The 13,211-nt window shown below is 38.6% G+C and overlaps 1 protein-coding gene across 6 annotated transcripts in view; it reads left to right on the top strand.

Moving 5' to 3' along the window:
• Window positions 1–13,211, top strand: part of MYO5A (myosin VA) — a 179,798-nt gene that overhangs the window by 47,142 nt on the left and 119,445 nt on the right. The window lies entirely within an intron of this gene.

The following is a 13,211-nucleotide window of genomic DNA, read 5'->3' as shown; positions in this document are numbered from 1 at the left end:
TTCACCACATAAATAAGAACTCAGGAGCATCTCCTGAAGCTCCAAAGAGGTAATTACAGGTCAGGTAAGAGGAAGCACTTTTTACACAGTGGGTAGTAAATAGGAGAAGCCAATTATTTCACACACAGATTGAAAATAAAATAAATTTAGTATAGCTTTTATGAAGGCTAGGGTGAGCTAGCAAAACAGAACTTCTTTTGTATGAAGCACACTAAAGTACAAATTAAATGGTCTGTAATAGAAGCTTAAATAACTACCTAAGAAAACTAGGAAAAAAATAGTTAAAAAAGTAATGGGAAACTATGTATATTAACAAAAATAAAAGCAACTTTAGGTGTGATAATTTTTTTAATCTATAGTTTTTTTATGTATTAAGAACAAATACAAAACTCATGTATTTTTTCTCTTTAAGTGAGAAGCCACTGTAGAGGGATAGAAGGAAATAATATTCTTTCTCAGTCATTACAAACTGAATGAGGTTCTTATTTCCAGGGAAATACTTTTTGATCTGCTAGAAGCGTGTTGTGCAGCCAGTGTCAGGATACCAACTTAACCTCTGAGGAAAAGGCTGAGACACAAGTTCTTTGAGAACCTCTACCTGCTTGTGCAGCATTTGTCTGTAAAAGTATTCTTTCAGCATATACAATTGGAGCAACCCTTGGTCAAGAACAAATGACCTTTACTTCATGAACTATGAGATTTTTACAACCTAAGATATAGAGTGACAGTTGATTTTAACCTTTCTGTTACTCCCAATGTTGTGTTAGTTCTTCTCATTCTCATTGAGAACCTCCAACCACTCAATTCTGCTTATCTACTTTGTCAGTTTAGTGATACCAGTTAGCATCTAGGGCTGTCACAGTGTAGGAAAGAAGAGTGTACTCTTGGTTTCTCAGAAGGTTTGGGAATTGTTGAGTTTGAGTTTTTAACCTCAGTATCTAATTACTTCTGCTTCTTGGTTCTCTAGGAATTGTCTCACTGTGGCCAAGGTGAAGCATGGCCAGCAGCTGGCTTTGGTCCAGTGCTGCTGCTTCTGTGGTTCTCTTCCTCCTTTAGAGTAACTCTGAGGGCACCTGCCTCCTTGGACTCAGCATGTGTCTAGTACTGCCTTCAAGTGTATCAGATGAACTCTATAGCCTTATGTTGTTAGCCTAATCTGTTCTTCATGTAATTAAAAATATTAAAGCTACAGAGTAGAAATTCTGGGTTTTGTTTAGTTTTTACAAGGATTCTGTTGATCAGAAGTCTACTCAAGCTATGGGCAGAGGGATGGGTAGCACATAAGATATAAATATGAATAAGTTTTACTAACCTAGAAGCTCTTTATGTTTATGCATGTTCTGTTTGCCATCTTTAAAGTAATCTATTTATTGATCATTTATTTCTGTTTCATTTGGACAAGTCGGCTTTTTATTTTTAAGCCTTGGTTGATTGGGTTACTGTTTTTCACCCATGCTTGGTAAGTTGGTAGCTAATTAAATTATTTTCATTCTTCTCTATGTTTCTGCTATGACTGGCTTTCTGTTTTGGCATAACATCCCTTTGCATTTCAAGTCCATGGAAGCTCTATGGCTCATGAAGACTTACCATTTAGTTATTCACTCACTCAATGCACATCTCTTGAGCATCCACTCTGCTAAGCACTGGGACACGTCTGGTGGTGATGCCAATGGATAAATCACAGATCTTGTGCTTGAGGAGGTCACAATGCTGTTAAAGAGATTGGCCTATGAGAAGGTCATACTAATGGAATGAGGCAAATGAATAGAGAGAAAAACAAGATAATTATGGAAGGTCCAAGCATAAGCCTCTGCCTTAATTAACACTATGGTGGTAGTCAGGAAGGCTTTCTGGAGGTCATAACACTTAAACTGAGTTTTTAAAATGATTTGTTTTGTTTTTAAAATTCTGCTTTATTCAAGAAAGGCTATGCATTTCTTTTAGACAAAAGTTTAAAAAGTAGAAGAAAAGAGAAGGAAAATCAACAGACATAAAATAGAGTCAGCAACATGGGAAAGAACAGTGTGCCCCATAATGATCTGCTCTTTTTACTGAATTCTGACATGCACGTTGTTTTTGCACATTCAAAATGCATCTTACCACTGCTGGTATCTTAGATTTGATAAAATGGGATATTCATTTATTCAATAGGTTATTGGGCTCCTGTTATAGATCAGACACTATGTTTAGCCCTAGGCATCAATTTTGAGCAAAACAGACATAGTTCCTGTCCTCAAGGTCTTTATAGTGAAGAATAGTACAGAATTATGTGAGAAATTATAACAGAGAGGCTTTATTTAGATGGAGAAGTCAGGGAAGGTCTTTCAAAATAGTAGACATGCAAGCTGAGATGTGAAAGATAAGTAGGAATCAGTAACACAACAATGAAGCTAAGGGTTCTAAGCCAAGAGAAAGTATGAAAGGCGGTCTCTAGGCTTAAGGTAGCATGGATTGTTTTTGACGGAAGAAGTACAGATGGCCCTTGGTGGGGTGGAGAGAAGGGCTATGCAGTGGGAGTAGGGGGGGCTGTCATGAAACGAGGCTGGTTCTCCAAGACCTTCCAGAGACAGATGCCAAGTTATTCGAGGCTCTAGAGGGTTATATGAATATTTTATTCCAAGTTACTAAGAGCTTTAAGCAAGGTTGAGACGTCATCAGATTTTTCCATTTCAAAATAAACACTCTGGCTTCTTAATAAAGAGTAGTAGAGGGAGAACTTGATAGCTATTTCTAGCATCAGGGTGAGGAATGGTGCTAGGATTTGGATGGTGGCCATGGAGGTGGAGAGAGGTGGTTCAAAGTTACTGTATATTGAGGGTAGGACTTAGTGATGGATTTGCTATAGGGGTCCAGGAGAAGGTGGTGCTAATTAATGATCAGGTTTCTAGCAAGAGCTGGGCAGAGATGCGTTACTGACATAGGAATACCGCAGTAAGGACAGATTTAAAAGGCAGTGGAAGAAGAGTTCAGTTTTAGATTTAAATTTAAGATGCATTTGAGACACCTAAATAGAGATCTTAGGTAGTGGTGTGAGAATGTGGGTCTGGAGTTCAACAGAAAGCTCTGGGCTAGAGATAGAAATAATTTTCATGTATTAACTGATTTAATCTTTACGATAACCCTGTGTTGTGGGCATTATTATTACTCTCATTGCAGATGAAGCACAGAAAACCCACAGAGCTAGTGAACAATAAAACACATACAGTTTGTTCCTAAAGCCTGAATTCTTAATACTACATTAGAAGAGGGAAGAGACTCAGCTGAGCTCTGGGCAATCCCAGCATTTAGAGTTTGGATAGAAAAGGCTGAGCTGGCATAAGACTCTGAAGAAGAGTGATTTGAGAGGTAGGAGGGAATTATGGGAATGGGGTGCATCCGATGCCAGGCACAGTGTTTGTTCCAAGTTGGTTGTTAAGGTCAGTGATCCAAAGCTACTGAAAGGTAGGCCCTTAAAGGGGACGTAAGTATTAAATGGATGATGAAGATGGGAAAAGGGTTTGCCAGTATTGGGGATAATGTGAGTAAAAGAGGTAGGTATGGAGGAACCAGATGCTGTTTGCAGTTGTTATAAGGTCAAGTGCAAGCCAGGAATGGTGAGAGATGAGAGTGGAGAAGTAGAGAGGGGCCAGATCATGAAAGACCTGCAGTGTGCCCAAGTTAGCACCAGACCATGATCTCAGCCAGAACTGTTTGTCCCCAAAGCTGGGAGTAAAACGAAGCGAGCCACTTGTTGTAAACTGAAGGAGCTACGTACTGGTGTCTGCCTATCTGTGTTGTCTCACATAATGTATATTTTGTCTGATTTCTTCAAAATTTACCATGCTGAGACATTTTAAGAATTACCCACCACTTCTTTTCACACCAAGTCATGTATCGGAGTGATAGGTATTCTGAGTAGGAGGAAGATACCTATACATATTTGACATGACTCTTTTATATTTCTCTCTAAATTGGGAGCCAGGTGTTGAAAATGGTAGTTGTTCTGCTTAATTGGGCAACTTTGGTCATATCAGAAGAAACTGATTCATTGGAATTATATTTTATTCTTTCTTTTTTTAATTACTAAATTTTATTGGAGTGACACTGTTTAACAAAACTATACAGGTTTCAGGTGCACAGTCCCACAGCATATAATCTGTGCACTGTCCCAAGTCAAGTCTCCTTCCATCACCATTTATCCCCACTGTACCCTTCTCCACCAGCCCCACCGCCAACTCCCCTGGCAGTCACCACACTGTTGTCTGTGTTCATGAGTTTTTTCTCTCTTTTTTTCTTTTTTGCTCAATCCCTTCACTGATTTTTTTATTTCTTATACTAGACATCCTAAGTATTTTGAAGTCTGAGATCATCCTGGGTTTGAATCCTGCCTCTTTCATTTATCAGCTGGCTGACTTTGGGGCTCTTGTTTCCCTCTTTCACACTGCTGAATGAAGGCCTTCTTTAGTAATAACACTTAGAAAGCCTATTGCAAGAATTAAGTAAAGGAGAGAAAAGTTAGGAGTGTTCTTAATCCTCATCAAACAGATAGTCTTGTGATAAGGAAGATCAACATGAATTCCTTTCTTTCTTAGTGATTCCATTTTACTTTTGATTATTTTATTTATTTAGAATTTTGTAATTCATCCTCAAATACCACTAGCTAATTGTAGATAGAAATATTAACTTTTCTTTTTTAAAGTATATTTTATTGATTATGCTATTACAGTTGTCCCATTTTTTTCTCCCCTTCTGCCCTGCACTCTTCCTCCCACTAGCATCCCCCTCCTTTAGTTCATGTCCATGGGTCATACATACAAGTTCTTTGGCTTCTACATTTATGATACTATTCTTAACCTCCCCCTGTCTGTTTTGTACCTATCATTTATGCTTCTTATTCCCTGTGCCTTTTCTTTTGCTCTCCCCCCATCCCCTTCCTTGCTGATAACCCTCCATGTGATCTGCATTTCTGTGATTCTGTTCCTGCTCTACTTATTTGCTTAGTTTGTTTTTGTTTTTGTTTTTTAGGTTCAGTTGTTGATAGTTGTGAGTTTGTTGTCATTTTACTATTCATAGTTTTGATTGATCTTCTTTTTCTTATATAAGTCCTTTTAACATTCAGTATACTAAGGGCTTGGTGATGATGAACTCCTTTAACTTGACCTTGTCTGGGAAGCACTTTATCTGCCCTTCCATTCTAAATGACAGCTTTGCTGGATGGAGTAATCTTGGATGTAGGTCCCTGCCTTTCATGACTTTGAATATTTATTTCCAGCCCCTTCTTGCCTGTAAGGTTTCTTTTGAGAAATCAGCTGATAGTCTTATGGGAACTCTTTTGTAGGTAACTGTTTCCTTTTCTCTTTTGTCTTTTAATATTCTCTCCTTATGTTTAATCTTGGGCAACTTAATGATGATGTGTGTCGCTGTGTGCTTCCTTAGGTCCAACTTCTTTGGTATTCTCTGAGCTTCCTGGACTTCCTTTGAAGTCTATTTCCCTCACCAGGTTGGGGAAGTTTTCCTTCATTACTTGTTCAAATAAGTTTTCAATTTCTTGCTCTTCCTCTTCTGCTTCTGGCATCCCTATGATTTGGATGTTGGAATGTTTAAAGTTGTCCCAGAGGTCCCTATGCCTCTCCTCATTTCTTTGAATTCTTGTTTCTTCATTCTGTTCTGGTCGAATGTTTATTTCTTCCTTGTGTTCCAAATGGTTGATTTGAGTCCCGGTTTTCTTCCCCTCACTGTTGGTTCCTTGTATATTTTTCTTTATATCTCTTTGCATAACCTTCACTTTTTCCTCTATTTTGTGTCCATACTCAATGATTTCTGTGAACATTCCTATTACCAGTGTTTTGAACTGTGTATCTGATATGTTGGCTATCTCCTCATCACTTAGTTCTTTTTCTGGAGTTTTGGCCTGTTCTTTAATTTAGGCCATATTTCTTTGTTTCAGTACACCTGTTACATTATAAAGGGCGGAGCCTTCAGTATTCACCAGGGGTGGGATAACTCACTTCACTGCTTTTTGACACTGTATGTGGAGGAGGGGGTCAGAGAGGGAACAATGCTACTTGCTCAGCTCTTGTCCAGCTTTCAAGAGACTGGCAGTTTCTCCCACCACCAGATCCCCCATAGGTTCTTAACAGCCAGAGGTTCTGAGTCTTTATTTTGTTTATGCTGGAACCCTGGGATGTATGGTCTATGTTGCTCTCCAGTTGTTACTCTTGGTTTATCCGCATGCAAATGTGGCACCGTCTGGTCTGCCACCTGCCACCTTGCCACATGTCCTCTCCACCCAGACTGCCTGTCTCTGCCCCTTTTACCAGTGTGAATGAATGTTTCTTCTTTAACTCCTTGGTTGTCGGACTTCCACACAGTTCGATTTTCTGGCAGTTTTCGAGTTTCTGGTTGTTTTTTGTTTTTAAATTTGTTGTCCTTCTTTTGGTTGTATGAGGAAGCAAAGGTATCTACCTACACCTCCATCTTGGCTGGAAGTGATGAAATACTAATTTTTCTTGATGTGCATATTAAGACTATGCTTATGAAGTGAGACCTAGTTCCAAAAATAATCTTTAGGAAATATTACGGAACTGCAGTATCTAAAAATATTCATTCCAAAGCTCTGCAATCTCACATAAAATTCTAGAGAAGTAAGGTTATTTAATTTTTATTAGTGGGTGGTAATAAAACATAAACATTAATTTGGAAAGTTCTTGTTTTCTTCATGAATTTAAAATAATGTCAATATCTGTTGGAAGCTGACTTGCACTTAGTTTACTTTTAAACTATGTGCATGTTACTGTATGTGCAGGGTAACTTCAAGAGTTATGAAGAAATTAAATGTCTTCAATCAACCATGTCATTTTGTTTATTTATAGAATTAAATGAACCCGAAATCATTTGTTAAAATTTTAGTCCTTGGCATCCTGAGATTATTTCCTACTATTCTTCCCTAAAGTCATTTTTGGCAGAGCCCCATTCTGTGGTCAGAGCCAATTGGAATACTGCAGGACGGATGCCAAGCTGATTACTTTGTTTTTGACACCTTGACATGCTGTCCTGGATGAGATATTAGGTTTTGCCTCATGACATGGACCAGTTAAATAGCTGTTTCTATTATAATACGAAGAGTAACATTTTTTAAGTGGAGGAGGGGAGTTTCTTCTTCATGAAATTTACTGTCTTAATAAGGGGGGAGTGTGGAGGAGTGGAAAGAGTATTTGGCTTTTAGATTAGACATAAATTTGAACCCCAGCTCTACCATTTTTAAGGCCTGAGCTGCAATATCTGTAATATTGAAGCTCGTAATAGGGCTTCAATAGGGTTAGTAATAGGGTTATGCAGAAGATTGAAAGAAATTATATATGTAAAATATCTAGGTCTTTACTGATTCAAAGAAAGTGCTCGATAGACATTAGCTCTCATTCCTCACAACTTTTGTCAAATTCCGTGAAGCACTGGGTTTACCGTTTTGTTCAGCAGCAGCATACTTTGCAATAAAGCTACAGCAGAACCACAGGACACTTCTGCTCTTCACTTCCAGCCCTGCCCAGAATGCACCGTGTGTTTACCTGCAGCCCTTCTTTTCTCTTTCCCCCATTTTAATTTTTTAAAATTGATTTTAGAAAGAGAGAGGAAAGCGGGTAGAGAGACACAGATGAAGAGAGAGACAGAGAGAGAAACATTGATTTGTTGTTCCACTTCTTTATGCATTCATTGGTTGATTCTTTTATGTGCCCTGACTTGGGATCAAACCTGCATCCTTGGCCTATCAGGATGATGCTCTAACTAACTGAGTCCAGCCAGGGTTTCCCCCTATTTTAGTGTGAGCCCTTACCCTACTCTAACACTCTGGCTTACCTTTCTTTCCTCTATTCGCTCCTTTGCTGCTCCAGGCGATGGCTGTGGAAATGGTGGTCACAACACTTTTGCCTTCTGAGTGAGGAATTTTGGGTAAGGTTGGGAGTGGAGTTTTCTGTTCTAGAAGTGAGGGGTAACTTTTATACCAAACACATGAATTATGAAGGAATTGAGGTGGAGTTTTGGGGTGCAGGGGAGAGGAAAGAATATTTCATTACTTGTCTGTTACTTAACTGCCTGGCTCTTTTTCCTTCTGTCCCATCCAGATTTTCTACATAACTCAATTTTCAAATATTGCTTACCTTTTTCTCTATTTCTGGAAATTACAGACCTTTTCAGAAGAGTCTGACAGCTTCTTGCCAATACATCTTTTAGTCTACCCTCTTACACAGTATAATGTCCGAGACTAAGAATATTCATATAATGAAAGTTTGTTAAGAAATTATTATAGGCATACCCGTGTTAAGTGCTGAAAAGACATAGATGAGTAAGATACACCCCTTCTCTCAAGAAGCTCACAGTCTCTAGAGGGAGATAGGCATGCAGAGTCATTATTTTGTGGAATAAAGATTTAGCAGAAGGTTACACGAGGTAGTGTGGACACTGAGAAGGAGTGCCAAATGATGGTAAGTCAGGAAGGCTTCTTAAAATAGGTGCTACTTTAACACAGACACAAGGGACAAATAGGAGTCTGCCAGCAGATAAGGAGGAGAGGTTGTGTTCCAGGTGGAGGAAATAGCTGGGGCAAAGGCACACAAGTGTGAAGCAGCAAGGCTTTTTCAGGCTACAGCAAACCCATAGTTTGGCTTGGAGAATAGTATTGGGGAGAGAAAATGAAGTGTTCAAGAATATGTTTCATTGAGGAGTTTCAGTAATAGTACTGTTCTGTCTCTGAACCTAAGTGGTGGGTATATAGGAGTTCATTATATCAGTCTTTCATTCAACAAGTATTTGCTGTGTGTGTGTGTGTGTGCGTAAAAATTCTGGAAAGCCCATGATGTGCTTTGGGGTAGTAGTTCCTGATTTTTTTATATCAGAAATGTGCCATAAGAGTTATGTGAATTGCTTAGTAACCATATGGAGTATTAATATATACATGTATATGTATATGTGTGTATGTATAAAAATTCTGGAAAACCTATTATGTGCTTTAGAGTTGGAATTTCTGAATTTTTTACATTAAAAATATGCTGTAAGGGTAATATGAATTACTTAGTACCCATGTGGAGTATTAGTGTTAATGTCAGAGTTTAGAGGCAGGGGTGTTGATGATTTAGGATTTCTTTCCTGCTTCAGTTTGTAGCCTCGAGGATAATTAGTTTTCATCATAGTTTTTTTGAATTGTCATGTAAGGCATTCATTTTTGCAAACATTCACAATGGGATATCCAACATGAATCAAGGCAGGTTCCATGTTGCCAAGCTGCTTATGGTTTAATAGGGGAGCTAGGAAAGATGTACATGCATGCTGTATGAAAATGATTAATGTATGTGGGAGTTTGAGGAAGGAGAGAGAATCACATGGGTCAGATTTTGGGAGCACTTGGGGACTGGTCATTTACTCTGTTAGCGCTCTCAGTCTGGTTCTCAAAGTGTCTCAGGCATCGGAAACAACTGCTCTTGGTGCCCACAGCTCAGAGTTTCTTGACTGACAAAATGCAAATTAGCAAAACTTCCAGTGAGCCATCAGCACTAGTCAGGGATCTCTTGAGTTCTGTCTGTGTGGTAGGATTCAGAAAGAAAGATGACTGGTGCCTCCTTCTGGGTTCAGCGACGCATGTAACCCCTGAGAAGGTACGAGGGCCGTGCTAGCCTGAGCCAACACTGCCCAGTGCCTCTCTCTGCCAAGTACTGGTGCACGCATGGCCCCCAACCTGCCTTTCCAGTGCTCTTGCATTAGACTCTGTCAGAATTAGCTCATCGCTGCCAGGTACGCATCATTAAATTGTACTGTACAACAGTACATGGTTTTTATTTTCCTTGTAAGCTATTATGCAACTTAAATCTGTGGTAGCGTTATTTTCTCAGATTTTTACTGTTACAAAATTAAGCTTATCTCCATTTTGTCCTTACTTTCTTTCTAATCAGGTGTTCCTTTGAATTATCACAGATCTTCTTTGGTATGTTTTTACATTTTCACATTATCTGCTTTAAGTCTTTTTTCTCTTTTCTTCATCTCCTACAGTTTTTTGTTTTGTTTTTTGTTTTGCTTTAGTAACAGTACCTCAGATCCCCAATTCTTGTTTTCTCTTCTACTAGTCCTGCATCAAATATTTACTCTTTCTTTGAATATTACTTCAGAAATCTCTCTTCTTCAAGTCTCTGACTCCTACGCCATCTCAACTGTGCTTTGTGGCTTCTGGAAAAATCCTGAGGTAGGCCTATGAAGTTTGCCTTTGCTACCTTTCATCTCAGCTCTCCCATCTTTTTTCCTTCCCTTGCCCTACCTCTGTCTTAAATAAAATCAGCACAAAGGTGCTGCCCAATGACTGTGGGCAAAGAATTTGGCCAGCCTTAGAGGAGAGTCAAAGATGGCATAAGGATGTATAGTCCAGTGTGAGAGGCAGAGAGATCCATAAATAACCAAAATAAAGTCTGAGGTATCATGAATGAGATATTCGAGGGATTTACAAGATAACAAGGGGCGAAACTAGAGTAGTATGAATGGAAAAGGGAATGAGGAGCATTGTAGGAAAGCCCATCCTTTACCAGTTAATCATGACAGTGAGTTACGTGACATTGGACTCTCCTTAGTCGTGCTGGGAGCTGTGTTCCGTCTGGGTTATCTAACTGCTTTTGTTTCACCAGGAAGCACTGAGCGGACTTCCAGGTGTGTGTGTCCACCCCTCTTTCTGATTCCTGCCTGACTCTTGCTGCCATGTCCCATTTCTAGCTTTCTCATGTGATCTTGTGTCCTTGACTTCTTGTCTTTCTTCCTGCAGTCTTGGACACTGGATGTGGCTGGACAAGTTTAATCCTCTTCCTCCAGCTGCCATGGGTATTTTCCTAGGGGGTCTGGGGGAGAAGTGGAAAGTAGGGTTGCCAGTGACAGAGGCAATAGGAAGGGGCATGGTTAGCTGGAGATTCCCCTGGGCTTCAGCAACTATAGTACTTATACCTCCCCAAACAACCCAGTTCTGGTATGGTTGCTTCTGCAATAACCATTAAAGGTGGAAAAGAACCATAAAATGACAGTGGTAATAATAGACTGATTTTGACCTATTTCTCCTTGGATAGTTTTCCAAGAAATAGAGTTAAAATTAAGGGGCAGTTGGTTATCAGGGTGATGTTTGGTGTTTAAATATATTGCCTCTGGAGAGTTCAAGGGCCTTGTCTTCCCTCTACTAGCTGTTGTTAATACCTAGCTTTTGGAAGTCTAGCCTTTGGAAACGTCTGTTTCTAAAGATTCATTACTGTTTCCAGTATAGCTGTAAATCTGAGCTGCAGCTTGCTATTGACAAAGAACACAGAGGCTCCTCTTTCTAGATTTAGTGGAAAATCTCATGTTTAGAGCTGGTCAGTGAGACTTCTACAAACTCACTTGGACCTGTTTTGCCTTTTTAGTTATCGGCAAGGGTAGTAGGTAACTTTATGACTTTTTATCTCATATATTTCATATCTTTTCTAGAAACAGTAAAATTCTTCCAGAGAAAGTTAGGGCAATACTGGTTTTCTAAAGTGAACCTCAGAGTTATAGCAATTGGTACCCAGAACGTTTATTGAATGAGTAAGATTTTAGTAATGTGTATTCAGTTTATGGGCTGTTTAACTGTGGGGAGAGTTACAGAACTAATTTCAGAAACATGGAAAAACACTTATTAACAATTATACTTATATATTGGTTTATGTTTTCCACAAGGGTTCTGTATGTAAGCCCTTGAGGTGAACTAGATGAGGACTGCTGTCGCCCCCATTGTACAGATGCCCAAATCAAAGGCTGAAAGGCCAATATGGCGGTTCTGAGATTGGAACCCATGACTTAGTTCAGTACTGTTTCCTCTGCAAACTGTTCAGACAGAAGGTGTGCACGAGTGTGTGATATTAAAAGAACAGTAAAGCAATGGGCAAGTTAATTTTACCATACTGTTTTATTCCATTTAAGGAGATAACTTTTATTCTGAGATTCTTTCAACAAATACTAAGTGCCCAGGCATGTACAAGGTACACAGGTACTCTATATTATGTCGAACAATACAGGCATGGAGCTTACATTCGAATGAAGATAGAGAAATAATAAATAAGTAAACAAGCAGTAAATAAGTTCAAGTATTCATGAGAGCTCTAAAGAAAATGAAGTGGAGAAAGGCTGATAGTGATATTTTCATATATTCCTGAAAATGGGCATCAGGGACTAGGGTACATACGTTTTCAAGGGAGACTCCTTCCTGAGGAATCCATGAAGTCATAACACATCTCTTCAATATAGTATTTGGAGTATTCTTGCATGTTACTATATTTTGTTCTTTTTCTTTAACATTAACCCCAAGTCCAAAATTGGCTTAAATCCAGAGTGTCTAGTGGAAGCTAAAGATCTGCTCCAGGAACCCTTGACCTTACTATTTTCATCATATTGAAGCCATGAGACCCAAACATATTGCTGGCCAAATACACATTTTTACCATTTTCACTCATCTTTATAAAATAATGAAGGTACAATACTAGACAACAATACTTTCTGTTTCTATCTCTCCCTCACAACAGAACTTCCTTCAAAGAAAATTCCAAATACCCAGTATGTCAAACAGCTGTGGCTCCAAGTCATGAGCTTACTGTTCTCTCCACACTGTAATGGCCCTGGGGAGTACCTGAGTAATCACTATGACTTTGCAGAGCACAGGATGGAAACCACAATAAAAAAATCAGATTGTAAATCCTGCTATAAACAGATAGGTTTGTTGCCGAAACTGGCAGAGCTACCACACCAGTGATTCAAAATCATGTTTTGAAAGTCCACATTTAGTGAGAAAATAGATTTGTATGTACATTTTAACCTAAAATTATATATTTTCAGGTACCATTTACTATACAAAGCAAAGTTATACTTTCATTGAAGCTGTCTCTTCAGAGCATAGATTTTTCCCAAGTTTTATTGAGATGTATTTGACATACAGTTCTGTATAAGATTAAGGTGCATAAGATAGTGATTTGACTTACATATATTGCGAAATTATTACTAAATACAGAACATACTTCTTGTGTTATGTGGACATGATAGTACTAGTGGAGCTAAAATACTTTTTATCTACTAATTTAAAAATTAAATTTCATATTAGCCAAGTTATTTTTTCATAAATTATTTAATTATAAATAAATCCATATGTTTTATATGTCACCATGAAGTAATTGATTTTCCAGTTTAAGTTTTTTTCTTTTTGTTTT

This window comes from Phyllostomus hastatus, unplaced genomic scaffold, assembly GCF_019186645.2.
Source record: "Phyllostomus hastatus isolate PE091 unplaced genomic scaffold, TTU_PhHast_1.1 phas_scaffold_501, whole genome shotgun sequence".
NCBI lineage: Eukaryota > Metazoa > Chordata > Mammalia > Chiroptera > Phyllostomidae > Phyllostomus > Phyllostomus hastatus.
The sequence above is the reverse complement of the archived record's forward strand: the minus strand, read 5'-3'. Positions and strand labels throughout refer to the sequence as shown.